This window comes from Microtus ochrogaster, linkage group LG10 (assembly GCF_000317375.1).
Source record: "Microtus ochrogaster isolate Prairie Vole_2 linkage group LG10, MicOch1.0, whole genome shotgun sequence".
Classification (NCBI taxonomy): Eukaryota; Metazoa; Chordata; class Mammalia; order Rodentia; family Cricetidae; genus Microtus; species Microtus ochrogaster.
This window is the reverse complement of record NC_022035.1, coordinates 14,085,213-14,096,800: the sequence shown is the minus strand read 5'-3', so window position 1 is coordinate 14,096,800 and position 11,588 is coordinate 14,085,213.

Below are 11,588 nucleotides of genomic sequence, written 5' to 3'. Positions count from 1 at the left end.
GGGGGAGGGAGGTGGGAGGAGGTGGCGGGGAGGGGGCAGAAATCCTTAATAAATAAATACGAAAAAAAAGTGGCACAGAAGGAAAAGCTTGGCATTTGGCTTGTTGGCATTTGCTTATCACTGGTCATTTTATCTACCCCATTGCCACCTTCACTGATCTTTCTGCTGCAGCTGCTACATCCCTTCTATTATACCAGAACTTAATGTCTTTGGGCATTCAACGAGATTAAAGATCTTTGGTTCCACATGAAGCCTTCAGAGATTCAACAAAATATTAGGGCTGTTAAGGTATCCAGTAGCTTGGACTGAGCAGGCATGAGGCTCTTATCTTTTCCAGTGTGAATACAGTCATAGTTGGATTTAACATACAGTATCATTATGATACAGTATATATCATAATGCAATAATATATACTGTATTGGTTGTGCTCCTTAAAAAAAAAAATCCTGACTCATGCACATTACAAGAATGTATTTTCATGAACAGCATGAGATTAAAAACCATACTCACAATTACATTTCCAGCTGCCTGGATTTGAAAGAGAACATCTCATCGAGGCCCGCAATTTGAGCTGACAGTAGTTTTTCTGCATTCCCTGTTATGAGGCATCCTTAGTAGTTATTTGTAAGCCACTTTAATGCTGTCACTATATTATACCTTTTATCTTCAAGGAACATTCCGTCTGTAATCATCATCTTTGGTACTTGTGAGTCCTCTTTGGTGATGGAGCCCTACCTAATTATTATGGTTATTACAGGCTCTTGTAATACCATATAGTATCACAAACACTTTTGTCTATTCTTTTATAATGTGAAATCTTGAGGGTAAAGCCTCTCTCTTATTTGTGAGTACGACCTAGTGCAGACTCAGGAAGGCAGTTTGGGGAATTTGTATACTATTGATAATGTCAACACTGTTATTTCTTTATAGTGCTTTAAATCAAGCTAATATTATACTGAACTTTCAGGCAAACTTTCCAGAAAATGTGCTCTATATCTAACAGGAAATTCTCTGTTCTCCTTCATCAAGAGTTTTATAAATATATGCAGAATAATACAACCATACAAAGAAAAGCATCTGATTTTTGTTCAAGTTGATTGTCAGTTTCCAAAGATTCTGGCAAACACGGTTTTTGAAGTTTGATATTTGGAGACTGAAACTGGAAAGCATAGACTAGCCTGTCCATCCACCTAGCCCTCCTTGCAGAATCACTCATTCCCGGGGGATTGCCAAATTATCATGAAATGTAGAACCTACAAGACGGGCAGCTTTCTCCTTCACAGTAAGGGCAGGTGCCTTTTCTTTCTAAATTTTTGCTACTTTCACCAGTTTCAATCTGTAAGTCTCCTCCAGGAACTTCCAACGAAGAAGCTCACAGAAGGATGAATTTCTCTCTACTTTCTTCTCTGACTCTAATTTCTTCTTGGATAAGAAGGGGGAAAAGCTGACTACCTTCTTGAAATGTAGTAGAAATGTGAGGTGCAGAGTGGATATGACTTCCAAAATCAGGTTGAAAATTAGTTGCCATTGTAGCAGTTCTAAAATGCGGGGCTGAGTGGGAGGTGATTAAGTCATACAGTATCCAAATTAGTAAATGAGTTTATGTTGTGTTCTTTTTATATACAGTTCTCTGCCATGTCATGATACAAGAAACCAGCATTCAATGTGACTTTTCAGCCAAATGTGACCTCTGCAGCCAAAAGAATTTTTGAAATATTTTATTCAATCTCTCTTACATCTTACAGCTACAGGAAACAGGCTAAGACATCAGAGAGACAATTAAATGCAAAAACAGAACGACTCATATGTAATTAAACAATTATGAACATAAATTTGTATGTGCTAAAATGGTGCTTCAGGAATTAATAAAACAAAAAATAACTCATAATTACTAGGTAGCAACTTGTACCATTTGAAAAGGGAACACCACACCCATTATTTACTATTTTTTAATCCCTTCCAACATACAGTATACAATAACTAATTTTTTAATCTCTCTCAGATTTCACTTTTGAGATATTTAATAAAAATGGAATATAGTCTTTATTACATGCTCTTTTAGTTTAACAAAGATGTTCATGTTTATTTTGGCATTCTTTGGAATTTCATTCCTTCTTAAGACTAAATAACACTGGAAGCCACATTGAGAGAGTCCGGTTTGATCACATGCTTGTTCAGTCCTGGTCCAGCTGGATTTGGTGAGCTCCCATTTGATCAGGTCCACTGTCTCAGTTGGTGAACCAACACCTCGTGGTCCTGACTTCTGTGCTCATCTTCTCCCTCCTTCTGCTCTTCAACTGGACCTTGGGAGCTCAGTCCATTGCTCAGATGAGGGTCTCTATCTCTATCTCCATCCGTCGCTGAATGAAGATTCTATGATGATATTCGAGATAATCATCAGTGTGATAGTGGGACCCTAGTCTATTTGGATGCACACCTTCCTAGGCCTGGATGGAGTGGGGAAGGCCTTGGACTTCCCAAAGGGTAGGATTCCTAGCCCTCTCTTCAGGAGGGAGGGGGGAAGGAGAATGAGTGGGGGAGCGGGAGGGGAATGGGAAGAGGGGAGAAAGTGTAAATTTTTAAATGAAAAAATAAAAATAAAAAAGAATCATAATATATAAAAATAATATAGAAAAAGACTAAATAACATTTCTTCATACGAACAAGCTACATTATATTAAATTTTGCTGATTTAAAAGTAATTGCATATTTCCCACTTCTTTCAATTAAGACAACCCCTGCTCTAACCATCTGGGTACACTTCTCTTTGTGAATGTTTTCATAGTGCATGGATCTATACATAGAAAAGAAGGTGTTAGTTCGTGTGGTGACTCCATGTTTAATTATCTGAAAAACTTCTCTAACCACCTGGGTACACTTCTCTTTGTGAATGTTTTCATAGTGCATGGATCTATACATAGAAAAGAAGGTGTTAGTTCGTGTGGTGACTCCATGTTTAATTATCTGAAAAACTTCTTAGGAGTTTTGGAAAGAGCAGGGCCACTGTAATCTCTCTTGGTGAGCTTATGAAAGTGTAACTTCTGTACGCCTTCACCCTCTCTTGCCTTTGCACTCCTCTGAGGCTGACATTGGGAATTCTGTGAGTGTCATCTCAGGATGGTCCTGAATTCCGTTGTTCTGATTAATTATGTGTAGTTTATCTGTGTTTATTGACTACTTGCTGATGCTCTTCAGTGAAATCCCATTTCAAATACGTGTTCATCTTCAAAGGTCATTGTTTATATTGTTGCCTTGAGTGATGGGTTTTCTTTATCAGAAAATCACGTATCTGAATTCGAAAGTATCCATAACCACCTTTCCATCTACTTTCATCTGGTGTGAACAGCTATTCATGGGAGTTATTCTTCTCCAAGTTTTCAATTATTTCTTATTTTTTTAAATGACTAATTTTAAAAATCAGACTGTGATTTTTTTTGAAATTTAACAGAAAGGAACAGGAGTACAGATTGGGAAAATGCACTAAAGAGGAAGTGGGGGTAAGAAAAGCCAGGGAGCCAGATCTCTTGGGCTGCCGACAGAACTGTCCGACAGGCTGGGGTTATTAATAGTGGCTCTGTTTTTTCTTGTGGTTGGCTGCTCTGAAGACAGAAAATCACTTTTAGTCATCAGAGTCCTGTGTGACATCCCTTTGTGAATGCAATTAGTTTATTTCAGCAGCGCTTAAGGAGACCACAACAATTCCTTTGGCCATTTTTCTGTTCTTGTTGAAGATCCTGCTGTCACTTTAGTCAGAATCAAAGAAAGACCACAAGTTTTCCAATTAGTGATTTTTCATTTTCTCCCGATAGCATCCAAAATAAATTAGACCCATGTGCCGACCTGAAGCTCACATCAAACTCATTACACTGCCGTATTTAAATAACTTCAAATATATCCCCAGGGTTTCTCCTAGGTTAAATTAACAATCCACTTCCTATCATATAGTCTTTTACGGGGCAACAAAGATTGCCTTCTAATACTCCACTTCAAGGACTGTTTCTAAAAGGTGGTGTCTATTAAAATGTACTAAAAGACTATCCCTCAAAGCTTAATTCATCACCTATAGTCAGAACTTCTAATTCCCAGAACTTCTAATTCCACAGGCAAGGCAGAGAATTCTACATTTCAATGAACCATGAAGAAGATTCTGAAACAAGAAAGAGATCCACAGAGACCCACATCCTTTCATGTGAGAGACATGCCGTAGGAGATGAGATTCCTCTTTATAGAATTAGGGGTCTCTGCTATTTCTCAGTTTTTCTATCAGATTCACTCATTTTCCTATTTAAAAAATAATAAAAAGCAACCCATCAGAATGTTATAAAATACTTTTATATCCTCTTCACCTTACCTATTTGCCTATAGTTTCTATGTCTGGTTTTTATTTTAAAATATTTCCTCACAAAATAAATTTTAGATCATATTCTTTCCCCTTCCCCAGCTTCTTTTAGATTTCCCCCACTTCCCTATTAATCAAACTTCAAGTTTTTCTCTTCCAATAAATAAATATAATCATGAAAGTTAAAACAAGCAAAAATACAGTAAAAACTAAAATAAAACAAAACGGTTTTCCATATCCTATCATTTTTGATGCATTTTATCTCATTGATTATTTGGAAATGAATTTATTTTCCAATGTCTATCAACTTCATGTCATCTACAGTCGTTCCTTCTTTTTATGACCTAACCACTTGCCTCTGACACTCACTTGGATCTGCATACACATCTGTTATGCTTTTCCAGGTTGTTTGGGAAACAACAGCTTATGTGAGTTTGGGGCTTTGTGGCTCTCAGTATTGACTGTGACTACTCTTGCTTTTTGCTAGCTCCTTGCTTCAGAGTGATTAATTGCTAAGTCACAGTATCAGAACAAAGTGCTGAATCCCTTGGGAGTTTTTCAGGTTTCTTGTAATTTGGGTGTTGTAAAAAGGAACAGTGGGCTGCGTTCCCGCCCGGATCCCAACTAGTTTACCTGAAATAATTACGCGGAAATCTGTATTAATTAAATTACTGCCTGGCCCATTAGCTCTAGCCTCTTATTGGCTAACGTGATTAACCCACTTCTAATAATCTGTATATCGCCACATGACTGTGGCTTACCGGGAAAGATACAGCATGTCTGACCTGGCAGCTGGCTCCATGGTGGCTCTCTGTCTCTGCAACCTTTCTCACAGCATTCTGTTTTGTCTACTCTGCCTATCTAAGCTGCTGTCCTATCAAAAGACCCAGGCAGTTTCTTTATTTGACCAATGAAAGTAGCACATAGACAGAAGACCCTCCTACTCCATTTGGGGCCACTTTTTTTATTTACATATTTTTCTTAAATGTAAATGTTAGTATGATAAGTTCAAAAGTCCTGGAGTTGATGATTTATTTCCTTAAAAACATTTTCTACCTTATCTTTCTCATTTCTCTCCTACATTCTTTTCTTTCTTCTCTCTCTCTTCTCTTATTACAATGAAAACCTAAATAGCCCTTAGAACTGATAGCAATATATGACTAAGTTAAAGCATGGAAAGGGGATTTTAGTCCTATTGTCAGGTGGAACTGAGTTTTGCAAAGAACTCAAGTGAGCTAGATTCTTAACCAGAATAGCTTGATATCAGCCTATGAAACACTAAGAAAAGCCCAGTTATATTTGGCCACATATACAATGTTTAGGTGTCAAAGATGTTATAGTTTTGATTTCAGTTTAGCTAATACTAAATGAAAATATTTCATTACTCCTGTGTGGCCTCCCCTGAAAGTTACCAGTATTGAAAAATCTAAATGATGGGGGAATCTGGATTATGTATCAGATTCTCAAATCAGCTCCTCAGAAGACTGATCACAGGCCTATAAATGGTGACAATTGTTTTGAAGAAGATACTGATGATGAGCACAGGATCCCCCCTCCCAGACTTGTCTGCCTCAGTGAATGTCTGGAATATCTGTCCTTGCTTGGGCAATTTTCTTCTGCACTCAATCATGCTTTAGTAAATTGTGTCTCCTTGTTGAATTGATGCCTAAAGAAATACTCATGTCCATACACCTCATTCTGTTTCAACATAGAAAGTGTGAATACCAATTTTACACATAGTGATTCAAGGTTTCTCTGATATTAATAAGGGAATCTTTGGGCCCTATAAAATCTTCTTCAGGATGCTAAAGTCCTGGACACTTACAGGCCACCAAAGCTCCCTTAGACCAGTGGCTTTTGCCTCTCTCCCTGACAGTTGTTCCATCAAGTCTTTTTAAAAATTGGATATAGAAAACTAGTCAACCCATGTAAGCATACATGTGCGCTTTATTATAAGATTTTAAATTTCTAATAAAAAGTCATAACAGGAGCACATATATAGCCTCAGGAGAAGTTTTCGCTCAGGATCCCCACGACAAAGTTTTCAGCACAAAGATTTATTTGCCCACAGGGACAAAGATAAGGAACAAAGGTGGGGGACAGAGGGAAAGGGAGAATGGGAAGGAGACCAGGAAAAGGGGGGCAGATAATTTGTTCCAGAAGGGCAAAGGACTGACAGAAAGGAGACAGACCTGGCACACAGAAAAATGTCAGTTTTTATAAGGTAAAAGAGGAAACCCCATGTTAGGATGAGGCACTTAGTTTTTATTAGGCATGTTAATTAGGTGGGTGAAAGAGGCTTTTGATTGCTAGACTACAGTACTTTGAGAGTGGGACCTAGGTAGTCAGCCTCAGGAGGAGGAAGTGGACAAAGAAGGGAAGAGACCCTAGTGATTAGCATCAAGGATGCTTTCTAACAGTGTTTAGCAGGGCAGTGGTAACTGGGGGAAGGAGAAAGGCCTGCCAGCGCATCACATTCAAGTCGGTCAGCATCCCATCTCATGGTTTTGTGCTTTTGAGCCCCACATAAACACCTTTTAAAGTATGTTTACTTTTAAGAGAATTTAAAGTAAATTCCCTACATTTCTGTTACAATATACATTTATTTTATCCTGAAATCTATTCAAAATGAAAACAAGTAAGATCATCTTAAGGAATGAGAATAGATGTGTTGATACAAGCAGAACTGAGAACCAGGAAACATCCTTGTTCCCAGACTCTCCTTCATTCTGACTTAGGTTTTCTATAACTAGCTGCTTAGCACTAGGGAAGCAATGAGTTCTGGCACATTAAAAGGCTATGCCTGTCCTCAATATAATGATTCAAACAGTTGATGTTTTGCAACATTTGCTTTTGCTTTGAGTTTTGTCCCAAGTTCTCTTCTGTACAATACTCCTGGGAACCAACTGGATCCTCTCTAAGAACCACGTGTGCTCTAACCTTTGGGAGATCTCTCCAGATTCCCACTGAACAGTTACTGACCTGAAAGCCTCAGTTGGGCTGAGAAACTCCAGATAACAGGACACTATGATAAGAGGAAGCATACCAACCTCAACTGGCAATTGCCACTTCAAGATGGCAGGGGTACTAAGCAGCCAATGGATGGAATCCTCTATCACTAAAGTTTCCTTTAAAACCCTGTAAAACCCCCAAGCCCTCTGTGCCATGTGCTACAGTGCTACAGTCTCCTCTGCCATGGAAAGACTGCATCCCTTCAGCTGTTCTGATTAAAAAACAATTCTGCATCTGAAGACATATGTCTTCTCCTTCATTTATTTTCATGTCACCTAAATTAGTACCCATATAATGCCTATTATGGAATTTTACAATGAAATGTGTTTCAGTAGATTCTTGCTGCTCATCTTCCTACTCTGCCACCACTGATTTCCTACCTAAGAACCCTTCCGTTCATTTCTTCTCTCTTATTACAAGTATGCTTTTTCCCAGTCCCTCATTCTTTTTTATCACACATTTTTACCTTTTCTTTTTCTCCTTTCTAGCTTGTTTCATCTTACATATTTCAAAGTCTATTTTGCAGAGTTGGAACTGGAGGAAGCAGACATATAATCTGCTGCCTGGATGGGCTTGATCAGGTAACCCATGTACGAGGCTCACAGGAACAATGGTACAGCATTCCAGACTGATCTATCATATGAGAAGACAGAGTACTATGCCAAAGTGCAGAAGACATTTATTTTATGAATATAACAGCTTGAGCTGAGCTTCATACAACAATATTTATCTGAGGGAAGACAAAACCTTTAAAAAATTTCCAAGAGGTCTCATATGATATGTGGATTGATATAATTATATTTATTTGCACCAATGATATGAAGAAATCCTACCAGACAAGTGGGTGAAATGAAGGAGGTCTGTCAGTTTATGGCAGGACCTCAGCATACAGCTTAGAAAAGGACATGGGATGGGGCTGGATTTTAGCATTTGGATAAAAATAAGAGACCCTGCATTCATAAGGTGAGATGAATGGGATTAGACAGATATTTCAATAGAATATTTTTATTAATTCTTTGTCAAATTCATACAATGTATTTTAGTCATCTTTGCCCCCAAATTTTCCTCATAAACTCACAAAAATCCACCCTTTCCTTACTACTCCTATATCTGCTTTGCTCACTTTAACTTCACTTAAGTTCCGTGTCTTAAATATGTACATTGTCTACTTTATTTCTAGTTACCATTATGTCTTTAGAAAGACTGGTTTAGATTAAGAATTGTCTAGGGCTATATTGGAAATAATCAGAAGGAAAAATTCACCAACATGATTGCCTAAACTTGAGTTGAAAGACAACAGTAGATATGACAAAGTGGTATGTGGTATGTGTTGGGATGGGGTGGGGTATTCTGACCATCCACAAAGAGCTACAGGCAACTAAAGAACGCTGAGAGTGTGTGGAAGATCACACACAACTGGTTATCCAATAACAAATGACTAGCCCCAAAAAAACCAACAGACAAATAATATAGACTGAGCAGAGTGAACGTGTATATATATAATATATGTGTGTGTGTGTGTGTTTCTGTGTGTGTCTATGTGTGTGTGTGTATATATATAACACAATATAACAACAATTATTGAAAAAAGAAACAATAAATTGAACAGAGCAAGAAGAGGTAAAAAGAGAAGTATAAGAGGCATAAAGTAAATGGGAGGAGTAAAATTATGTAATTATGTTCTCAAAAACTAAAAGAAATATATACTTTTTGAAAGTCAAACTTTTAGAATATCCGAATAATGTGTTATCAGTAAGCTGTGAGCTTTATTTGGTTTACTTTTAATATGAGACTATGTGCACACAGTATATACTATGTCTATACCTACATATGTACTTGTGTCTTGCTTTTTATTTAAACCTTGATTTCATGTCAAGAAAGAAAAATCCTAAGATAAAATGGTGGCCACATTAAATAAACCTTTTTTTCTTATTCCTTTTTGCTTTTAATATGTACTGTTTCCAGAGGTAATGATTGCCTAATTTGTTCTAGTATGATAAAAACTTGGGAGTCAGAAATTAAGATAAAGATAAAAAATTAAAGAAAAGAGGAGCAATTGGCTGACAATCTCTCCACATTTTTCTGAACTACCATTGCTGAAAAATTCTCAGAACTCATCCTCTTCACTTCCTGTTTTCTCTCAACCCCTTCCAAAGTACTCTAAGAAATTTATAGTTCATACCGGTCAGCCAGTCACTGACCTTTGATTCAAGCTTGCTTTGTTAGCCCAGTACACTGGCTCTACAGACAATTCTCTTGCAACACATCTCCAATTTTGTCTAAATAAAAAGGAAAGATTTTAACTCTAACAATGCAAAACTATAGAAAGCAAGGACAATTATCAAGGAAGAAATACAATCACAATGTCCAACTCATTAGTATTTGACAAATTCAGAGAAAATATTCATTTTCTATCTTATCTTGGTGAGTTCAAAGTTTTGACCTAATTTACATTCTATTGTAACTAAAGAGAACTCTATCTGTCTGTCTTCAACCCATCAAAGACCTAAGAAGGATATAATATTCCCTGAGTAAACAGGAAGTACAGAGAAAGCAAGTTCCAAAACCATAAGAAATAACCGAAACACTTTGCTCCCTAGACAGTCACCCAATATACCTTTGTAATATTTGGAGCATCCAATCTTTTGCTTACAGCCCTAAATTGCCGGACAGACTTTTCTATGAATTGGGACTGTTAAAGGACTCTCTCCCCTTGTTTTGACTAAATTTCAGCAGTGTTATTTCTTTGTGTTCTGCTTGTCTAGTGTGTACCATACAGTATCACCAGTCAGGGCAAGGGCATTTTCTCGTCCAAATGCCTAGCTTTGCCAAAATGAAAGCAAATTCTATAAGGAGATCCTTTGATGCTCATCATCCTTTTATGAAGTAGATTGTTGCTGCCAAAAGCAGATGTGACTCACTGTAATGAAAAACCTTATTTTAATAAAATGTTTTAATTTTCAAAGTCTGAAGGTTGTTGAAGTCTTTGAAGACAACCTATCTATCTAAACTATATCAATGTATGGCCTTGCAAATATATCTAAAATGACTTTAAGTTTTATTGTATAGATGACTATTAACCTGTATCTCTTTATTTCCCTAAATAGCTTTCAAGGACTAGACCTTTACATTTTAAATCAGCTAAATAGGTATAATATCATAAACAAGAGACATAAACATAGAACACAGTATAACAAAAGTAACCTTAAAGTTGTGTCAATATAAAAAAACTTAAACAGTAGGAATATATATATATATATATATAGTATAATAAAAAATAACCTTAAATATAAATATACCAAAATTCATACCAAAGTAAAACCTTTGAGACAAGTAGTGTTTTTTTTTAATTTAAGAGTAGATACAATAATTTACCCTTTTTTCTATTGTTTCTCTATTTTCTTTTTTCTTTTCAGAAAAAGTATCTGAATCTAATTTTCTTTGCTTAGTTTCCCCTCTGACCATGATTTTAACATGAGGGTCTGCTCGTTGGGGTTTCTGTCCCGCCCAGTTCCCACAGCTGTTAATCCCCAAAGAAATTTACACAGAGAGTCAATATTAATGATAAACTTATTGGCCCATTCCCTCAGGCTTCGTATTAGCTCTTATAACCTATATTAACCCATTATTCTTATCCATGAAAAAGGAAAAGGAGAATTCTGGAAAAAGGTAAGAGTCAGTCTGCAGTCATTTTTCAGAGACAGAGGAAGCCAGACACAGCACAAGCAAAAAGTAACTGCCTCGCTGAAAAAGGTACCAAGCCACATGGCTAACACAGACAAGTATTACCAGTTAATATAAATTATAAGAGTTAATAAGAAGCCTGAGCTAATAGGCCAATCCATTTATTATTAATGTAAACTTTTTATATTTCTTTGAGACTGGAAGACTGTGGGACTTGGTGGGACAGAAAACCCTCAGTCAATACTTACCTACCAGATCTTGTACATTATCTTGCACATTCAAAAGTCAAGGATAACAAAAATTGTGCTATTATTGAGCTAGAAGAAAAGCAATATGTAGATGATTAAAAGGAGGAAAAATTATAGTTCATTTAACTAGGACTCCAGATGTGACATGAAGTACCTCTAAAGGCCATTTGTTTAATAAATGTCTTTTCAGCCTCTCACTAGAGCATGCCTGTTGCTAATTTTTTTTTGAGACAGGGTTTCTCTGTGGTTTTGGAGCCTGTCCTGGAACTAGCTCTTGTAGACCAGGCTGGTCTCGAACTCACAGA